Genomic DNA, 8,034 nt, shown 5'->3' with positions numbered 1-8,034 from the left:
TAATGATTAACCCACCATTCATAGATCTGTTAGCATGTAGCTAATGAACAGCATTAGGAAACTGTGTGTTAGTAGATGTTAGATCTTCATAGGTTTATAATCTCTGAACTGTTTACCTGTAAGAGCAGAGAGCAGCAGTACAGTGAAAATGATCATGGTGGTGCAGCACACACTGGGAGAAGAACACACTGAGTTTCAGCTCTCCTCTCTACTATCCTCTCTACTACACACTCAGCTCCACCCACTCACTCAACACCTCATCTTACAGGCTTACTCTACCATCCAGGAGCATCATGTGATCCTGACCTTCAGTGAGGTGAAACAATGCTTTGTGTAAAATGTTCTTTTAGAATTATTTGTAATAATTTGGTACCACTTTAAAATAAGACTACCTTTATAAAGGGCTTATACATGGTTTACAATTAGTTTATAAGTGGTTACTAATTAGGTTGTACATGCCTTAAAACCCATTAATAATCAGTTACAACACATACGTAGAAAGGGCAACAATATAGATGGCTGTGTGTAATATAATTCACTATTTGGCAAACAACAGGTCATTGCTGCCCTTTCTACGTATGTGTTATAAATGATTATTTATGATTTTTAAAGCATTTACAACCTAATTAGTAACCATTTATAAACCCTTTATAAAGTTAGTCTTATTTTAAAGTGGTACCAATAACTGTGAATTAATTTTGTTTATCTGAAAAACATCACATAGTGAACATAATGCAGAAATAAGATTGTACAGTTAGAGCTCACAGGCAGATGTGTACAGCTTTATTATACTATAACATAAAAAGAGCAAAAAATAAATAAATAAATACATACAGTATATACATAAAAGTTAGAAAAAAGAGTGAGGAAATATTAGTTTATAAAAGTATACTTTTATGTATGTTTTGGGTATACAAGTAGAACACTTTGAATGCACAACTAGTTTATTAATATGGGCAAAAATATGTTTACTGCTTGTAAGTTTTGAAGTATACTTTTAAGTGTACTTTAGTTATACATTTAGTAAACTCTAAGTATGTAGTTTTCATCTAAGTTAAATTTTGTAGTCCAGTAATACTTTGAACTATACTAAAAGTGAACTTTGACATGTACTTCTAATTTACTACTTATAAACTTCTTTTCCACTTTTTAGCTTATTAAATACACTAAGTGTACTCTCAGTAAAGTAATAGTATAGCGGTTTTATACTTAAAGCATACTTAGAAGACTTATAAGTGAACTTGACATAATACAGTTTACTTGTATATAATATACATAATTTTAGCACTGTGAGATATATACTACTGAGTTTAGATGTAGGTCTTTTTAAGTGTTCTTTAATTAGATTTACTGTTAGACTACACATATAAAAAATAGCTAGAAATACTTGTATATACTTGAATATGTACGTGCTAAACTCTCACACCTTAAAAGAATATTTTGGCCAAATGTTTACAAGCCAAGCATACTTTACATATAAGAGAATAGTACTTAAATTGTACTTTTCTTAAGAATATTTTGATCAAAAGTTTAAGTACGAGAAAATGCCAATTATACCTAGACTTTTCTGTATACATATACAGTATAAGCCACGTGTACTTAAGTATAATTGTTTAGTATGTCACTGATAAGTACAAATACAGTAAACTGAATGCATACTTGCTTAATTTGAGTTTAAAAGAAGTATTCTAATTGTACACTTAATTAAACTTTTTTTTAAAGGGATGATATGCATGTGTGTAAGTCTGTAAGTGTATGTATATAGTGTATGCATTTGTAACTGATTATATAAGCTATATGTGCTGTGTTAAGTGTGTGGTGTTTAGGGATGGTGTTGGGGTCCAGTGTTTTTGGTTGGAGGGGTTGCTGTCGACCCTCAGCTGCACCAGCTGTGTTGGTTCTCTGAGATGTAGAAAATGGGAATTCTGAACAGGCTGAGGACAGTAAAGTGCTGCAGGAATGCATCCAAACAGCAAAAGTTCTAGAGTTCTAGAGGAACCTGTGGACTCCAGGGCACGCTCACCCATTCCATCAACATCAGCCCTGAAACATGCTGTGCCTTTGTGAACAGTGATGTAAAGATCCTGCACAGTTACTGCACAGTCCCTAGGTGATTCATCTTTAAATGCAGGCTGACATGAAGACAGGAACGCTTGATGAAGTATAAAAATGTGTAAACAGCGCCCCCTCCTGAGAAAAGCAAGAGTCATAAGTTTTAGTACAGTGTTTGGTGGGTTTCTGTCACTGTGGGCGTCAGAGCGCAGTAGTAGAGAGCAGAGTCTGATACTGCAGTAGAGGAGATGATCAGATTCACTCTTGTTTCACTTAAATCCACTGTAGAATTAAATTGTGGGAAAGGAGGATCTGCTCGGTTTACAGATCCTGTGGTGGGATATATCATCAGTAAATACTCTGGTCTGGATCCAGGATACTGACGATACCACTGCAGATTGGTCACACTTCCAGTATATTTATAGGAGATAACAACAGTCTCATCTTTAAGAGCATAAAGCTGGGTTTTGTTCACTGGATCTATTGACTGTGCAGAACCGTTCCCTGTAGAGAAATAAAAAAAAAACAATGAGAAGAAATTTACATCAGCATTGTAGAAAAGATGAACTTCACTCCACCTAATTCATCACTGATACACTCAGACACATCACCACAAAACCAACACAGAAAAGCTGGATTCTAAAACACAGAAATATATTTCACACAGATAAAGATCTAGTTAATTCCACTTACCAAGTATGATGATAAACACAGCCAGAGAGCACAGGAACATCATGCTGACTCCAGTGTTCAGATAATGAGGAGAGATCTGGGAGCTACTTTTCAAGCACGTAAAGACTCCTCCTACATTAGTTATAAGAACAGAGGAGTGAAGGTCAGAGAAACATTGTTCTTTCATTTCATAAAAAAAACACATTGTTCATTCTGTGTTAGTATGGTGTGTAGTTTTGTCTGACTATGGCAAGAGAGTTCAAACTGATTCTATAACCTTTACATAAAAGGTAAGAGTTAGCCTATAGAGGCTCGTCCACATAGCCTAGCTGATTCAACTCCTTATCATCATGTTACTGGGGTTTGTACCTTACACTTACCTGGTTAAAAACTAGAACCTGTTGGATATCTCAGTGTAATGAAATTGAACTTTCCTTGTTTTTACCGTATTGTTAACCAAAATAATGATCTAGTACTTTGGGGTTTGCACCTCCCACATACCTGTTTAATACCTAGATCCTGTGAGATATTTCAGTGTAATTAAGTTGAACTGTTCTGGTACTTACCATCTTGTTACCCAAAATAATTACCTAGTACTTTAGAGTTTGTACCTCACAATTACCTGGTTAATAGGCATACACTTCTTCAGTACTGTATACATTATAAACTGATTTTGAACCAAAATAACACAGAATGCTACCAGTGTCACTCATTAAGCATTTGATGTCCCAACTTCCACTGCTATTTGCAGTTACTTGCTGTAATAAGGAAACTCTCACATGGGGGTGTTGAATTTACAGCAATGTTTTTGCATTTGATTAAAAAAGTATTTTACGGAGTTCCCCATAATAAGTACATCCAGTGTAGAGCAAAACTCGGTCTTCACACTACAGTGGATAATTTGCTGTGGAAGATGCTGTAGCTGTAGCTAAATACTATTAATGATGCATTTATGCTTTAATGCTCATAATTAGAGGTGTGTAAGCACTAGAACTTTATAATTAATTTATAATTCTTCAGAATACTGGCAGGAAAAAAATAAAGCTTTGAAAACTCCAGATCTCTCAGTTTGAGGTGAATTTAGTGAAAAATCTCAACAGAGAGTATTAAAGAGTTTAAATAGTCCCAGACATGGGTTCGGGTTTACAAACTGACTTACATTTCAGTATTTAAAATAGAGACTTTACTGACGTATATCTTAGCTGACATTTCAGAAAAAATACATATATATATATTTATATATATATATATATATATATATATATATATATATATATATATATATATATATATATATATATTGCACGAGAAGAACACATTCATTACATATTAAAGGTATATTAATATATGCTGGACCTTTTTTCTTTAATATTTGGCATTTTAATTATCATTAAATGTGAAGCAGATTGGTTTTTGAATTAAAAGATGCACTGGTGTTTACTAGTAAATATCATTTGCATATATTCAAACCTAATATAGTGGAAGCTGATTATTACAGAAATAAATCTTGTCAGTTGTTTGTGAATGAAGTTAAATAGTGAATATATTGTCTTTCAGATCATCGGAACGTAACGTGTGTGTGTGTGTGTGTTTTCTGCTGCAGCTGCATGTTTTTGTATGATGGGTGAATGTGATGATGTCACAGTGGGCCTCAGGGCGCAGTAGTACACAGCAGAGTCTCTCACACTCAGCTTCTGGATGCTCAGTGGAACTGATGTAGACTGGACTGCAGAACTCATTCTCTCATGGAACTCTGTTCCGTTATCTCCTGCTGAATATGTGTTTCTTTTCAGAATGTATTTAGGAAAGTCATGGGATCTCTGAATGTACCAGAACAGATCTGCTGAGGTTGAAGATGTTTGATAATTGCATTCTAATGTCACTGATGTTCCTTCAGAGCGAGTCACATCTCTGACTGGCTGTTCCACGCTCTCTTCTCCACTGCAATCTGTGAAAACAGAGCAACAGATCTGTAACAGAAAGTTTAAATCATTTACTGATCTGATAATGATGAAAGAAATCTTCCATACCAATAATAACAGCAGTAAAAAACAGCAGATTTCTCAACAAGTGTTTCATGATGGATTGAGTCTGAAAGACAGAATGAAGAAAAGTGAAGAAACAGACTGATTGGAAAGAACAGCACAGAGGAGGAGTTTATGCTTAGAACTACAGAAAATGAAGGGAGGATGAAGAATTAGGATGGATGTGTCGCCCCCTTCTGGCTTTTCAGAGCTTTACCCTAAACACAGTATTTACTGTACCTTCCATTGCAATCAGTCAAAGAATCAGATTCATTTTATCCTCCCACACAAATGTCATTACTGCAGTTTAGGATTCGTGTATATGAATGTGCTGTAATCATTTAGATTAAAATATCTCTCATTATTATGAGAACATCTAATTTTGAATTTTTGGCATATTATTAAGTTACTTTAACTCAAAATGAAATTATATTATTTCTTTATGGTACGTAATTTTTTTTCATTTTGATTTATGCAGTGAGAAAAACAGTGGCTGCATACTATCATACAGTCTTATGCAGAAGTTTGGGCCTTTCACATATGAGAGGGATGGACGTAAGTGCAGAAATATATTTAGTAAAATAAACAAACTAATAAACAAACATGATAAACAAAATCTATACAAAACAAACAAACACGGGTAGAAAAATGCAAAACAAGAATAAACAACACTAGGATAACTAAACTATGAAAACTAGACAAGGAAAACGAAACTAAAGAAGACTAAACTAGAAAACAGGAACCTAACAACAAGTAGTGATGGGACGAACGACACTGGTGCGTCAGCACTGTGCCGAGCACACAATCGTGAAACCCCGTATTGTAGCAAATTAAATTATAAAATTATGATATATTTTCAGTAAACAAATGTTGATTAAATATTTCACAACTTGAAGTGCTTTTCCAACTTATTTTTATCTCTTTGTCAACTCCAGCAGCATCCCTTTTCAACCTTAGCAATGCTTGCAGGTGCTTTGGACAATCATCACCAATGCTGATAAGATATGACTATAGAGCAGCACAATTTTCCAGCAGGTGGGTAATTGTGGGATTAAATGATAGCCATCTGGTCACCACACTGTGCAGGATTTCATGGAACTCAACATCACAAAAGGCACAAAACTCCTTTAGGGATTCTCTCCGTTTGGCAGACATGGAAAAAAGCTGAACACCTTAATGACTACATTTTCCACATCAACTGAGAGCTGATCCAAGGCATTTTGTAGTGTTGTGAACAATATTTGCATGGCAGTTGTCTTGAATAATGTCATTGTTGAACTTTACTTTCAACTTTGAAGACTGAATTGTGAATGCCGTAGTTTACATTTGTAATGTCTGCACTGAAAGCACACATGTGATCCAAAGTCAGATCTAGGTTTTTCCAGAAAGCTCAGGATTGATGACCCCATGCTCTGGAGTGAAAAGCTATATGGCAAAGGGAAACATCTTGTGATTGCTCTTGTTAGAGGCATCTGTTTGTATAGAAAATGGGAGTAGATTGCCAGCATTTTTTTATTGTGTCAAATCGTACTTCACAGTATGACAAGTATGTGCTAGCTCTGTAGATGTAACCTGTAAAAAAAAAAATTACAGACTATTACTATCCCTGTATGTAGAAAATGTGTGTGCTAAGGCAGACACTTTCAGGATTAACCCTTGTGTGTGGTGTTCAGGTCTGTGGGACCCGTTTTCATTTTTCATCAAATTATACTAAAAAAATATTTTTTCTAACTCAAACTCATTGGCATTGGCTCATTTTATTGTGAAAAACATATATCAAAACACACATATTTTCGATAAACACACACTGTACACCACCACCCCATGGAGCAGCAGAGACAGCATTTGTTCATAGCTGTGGTAATCAGCGTTATCTAGCTAATATATCAGACTAAACTGCACCTTATCAGCAGTTTAGCTGAAATAAAAGTAGTATATTTGATAGTCGGGTCGGATTGAGAACAGATCGCAAGCGAACCGCTTCAGAATGGGATCAGATCAAAACAACCGGACCGTGACCAGCAAGAGGATGTGGTGTCCATTGTTTTGATCCGGACCCGAGTGCGATTACTGTTTTTTCACCTGCTTGATCAAACTGCACTAAGGGTAAAAACGAACCAGAGTCAGTTTTAACTGGACCAAATAGTGCTGGTGTGAAAACGCCCTTAGCCAGGATTGTCCAGTTCACTTTAGCTAACCTTGCTAACCTAGTTATCTCAAGTACCCTCTGTCTTGTTATCCCTGCTAACCTAGTGGTTGTGATAAATTACCTGGCTAAACTAGCTCATATGTTCTGGAGAAAAGTAGCAGCTTGGTGTCTGTCTTGTAGTCTTTCTGAGCTCAAGGTCTTCTCACTTACTGTCAATATTTACTCCTATTCCATTCCGTCTTTGGTAATTGAGCTTTTGCGAGAAACACTGGGGCTTTTTATGATGGGTAGAAGATTGTTTCAGCTAAATCACAGTGCTGACTAGCTCCCATGGCAAACTCAGGGTTGGAAATATTTTTGGGGAACGAGCAGCAGGTGGAGTCAGAGGCCAACACCCACACAGATTTCTGTGACCTACCACACACACAGTTCTAGTAAGAAAATACCATAGACTGTATATAAAGATGGACGCCGTGTCGCCGTTCCCATTCATTCAATGAAAATGAAGCCAAAATCTTCGGCCATTTTGGCGATTCAGAGACCAGAGTCTGCGCAGTAGAGACCAGAGGAGGGAGAAAGACTGTGGAGAGACCGCCTACTCATTTAAATAACCCCGGGGGGAGCGGAGCGGAGCTGACGGTCTGTTATTGGTCCCGCCCATAACCACACCTTTTTTGAATAGAGCCGAATAAAGTTTTAAAAACCGAATTCTGTGGGGATATAAAAAATTTGACAATATAAGCAGAGGTTACACTAGCTGTTGCATTTAAATAATGGAGGTAGAATTACAGGATATTAGAAAAAAACGTGATTGAATGTTGTCTGTTTTGCCATTGAAACCTATGGGGATGGGTGGAGTTACACAGCTTTCTGCAGCCGAACAGCAGGGGGCGCCCGACCTGTGGTGGCTTCACTTTTAAGAGACGATGCTCTGTCCAGCTATATACAGTCTATGGAAAATACTGTCTGGGGTTCTGCTGACAATAACTGACAGTGCTTGAACTTTGCATGTTTCCTTAATATCTGATGATACATCCTGATAATTGTATAATTTACTACTGAAAATATTATCCTTATTGGTCTTTAAATACTGAAATAAATTTCAAACGTATAAAGGTTATGACTTGAAATTTTTAT

The 8,034-nt window shown here is 36.1% G+C and overlaps 2 protein-coding genes across 2 annotated transcripts in view; both read right to left on the bottom strand.

The window, feature by feature from the left end:
• LOC103032403 (zinc finger protein 239-like) overlaps nucleotides 1-8,034 on the bottom strand; it is a 183,023-nt gene that overhangs the window by 153,614 nt on the left and 21,375 nt on the right. The window lies entirely within an intron of this gene.
• LOC125803869 (zinc finger protein 436-like) overlaps nucleotides 1-8,034 on the bottom strand; it is a 154,955-nt gene that overhangs the window by 131,966 nt on the left and 14,955 nt on the right. The window lies entirely within an intron of this gene.

Source organism: Astyanax mexicanus, chromosome 8 (genome assembly GCF_023375975.1).
Source record: "Astyanax mexicanus isolate ESR-SI-001 chromosome 8, AstMex3_surface, whole genome shotgun sequence".
NCBI classification, from domain to species: Eukaryota; Metazoa; Chordata; class Actinopteri; order Characiformes; family Acestrorhamphidae; genus Astyanax; species Astyanax mexicanus.
The sequence above is the reverse complement of the archived record's forward strand: the minus strand, read 5'-3'. Positions and strand labels throughout refer to the sequence as shown.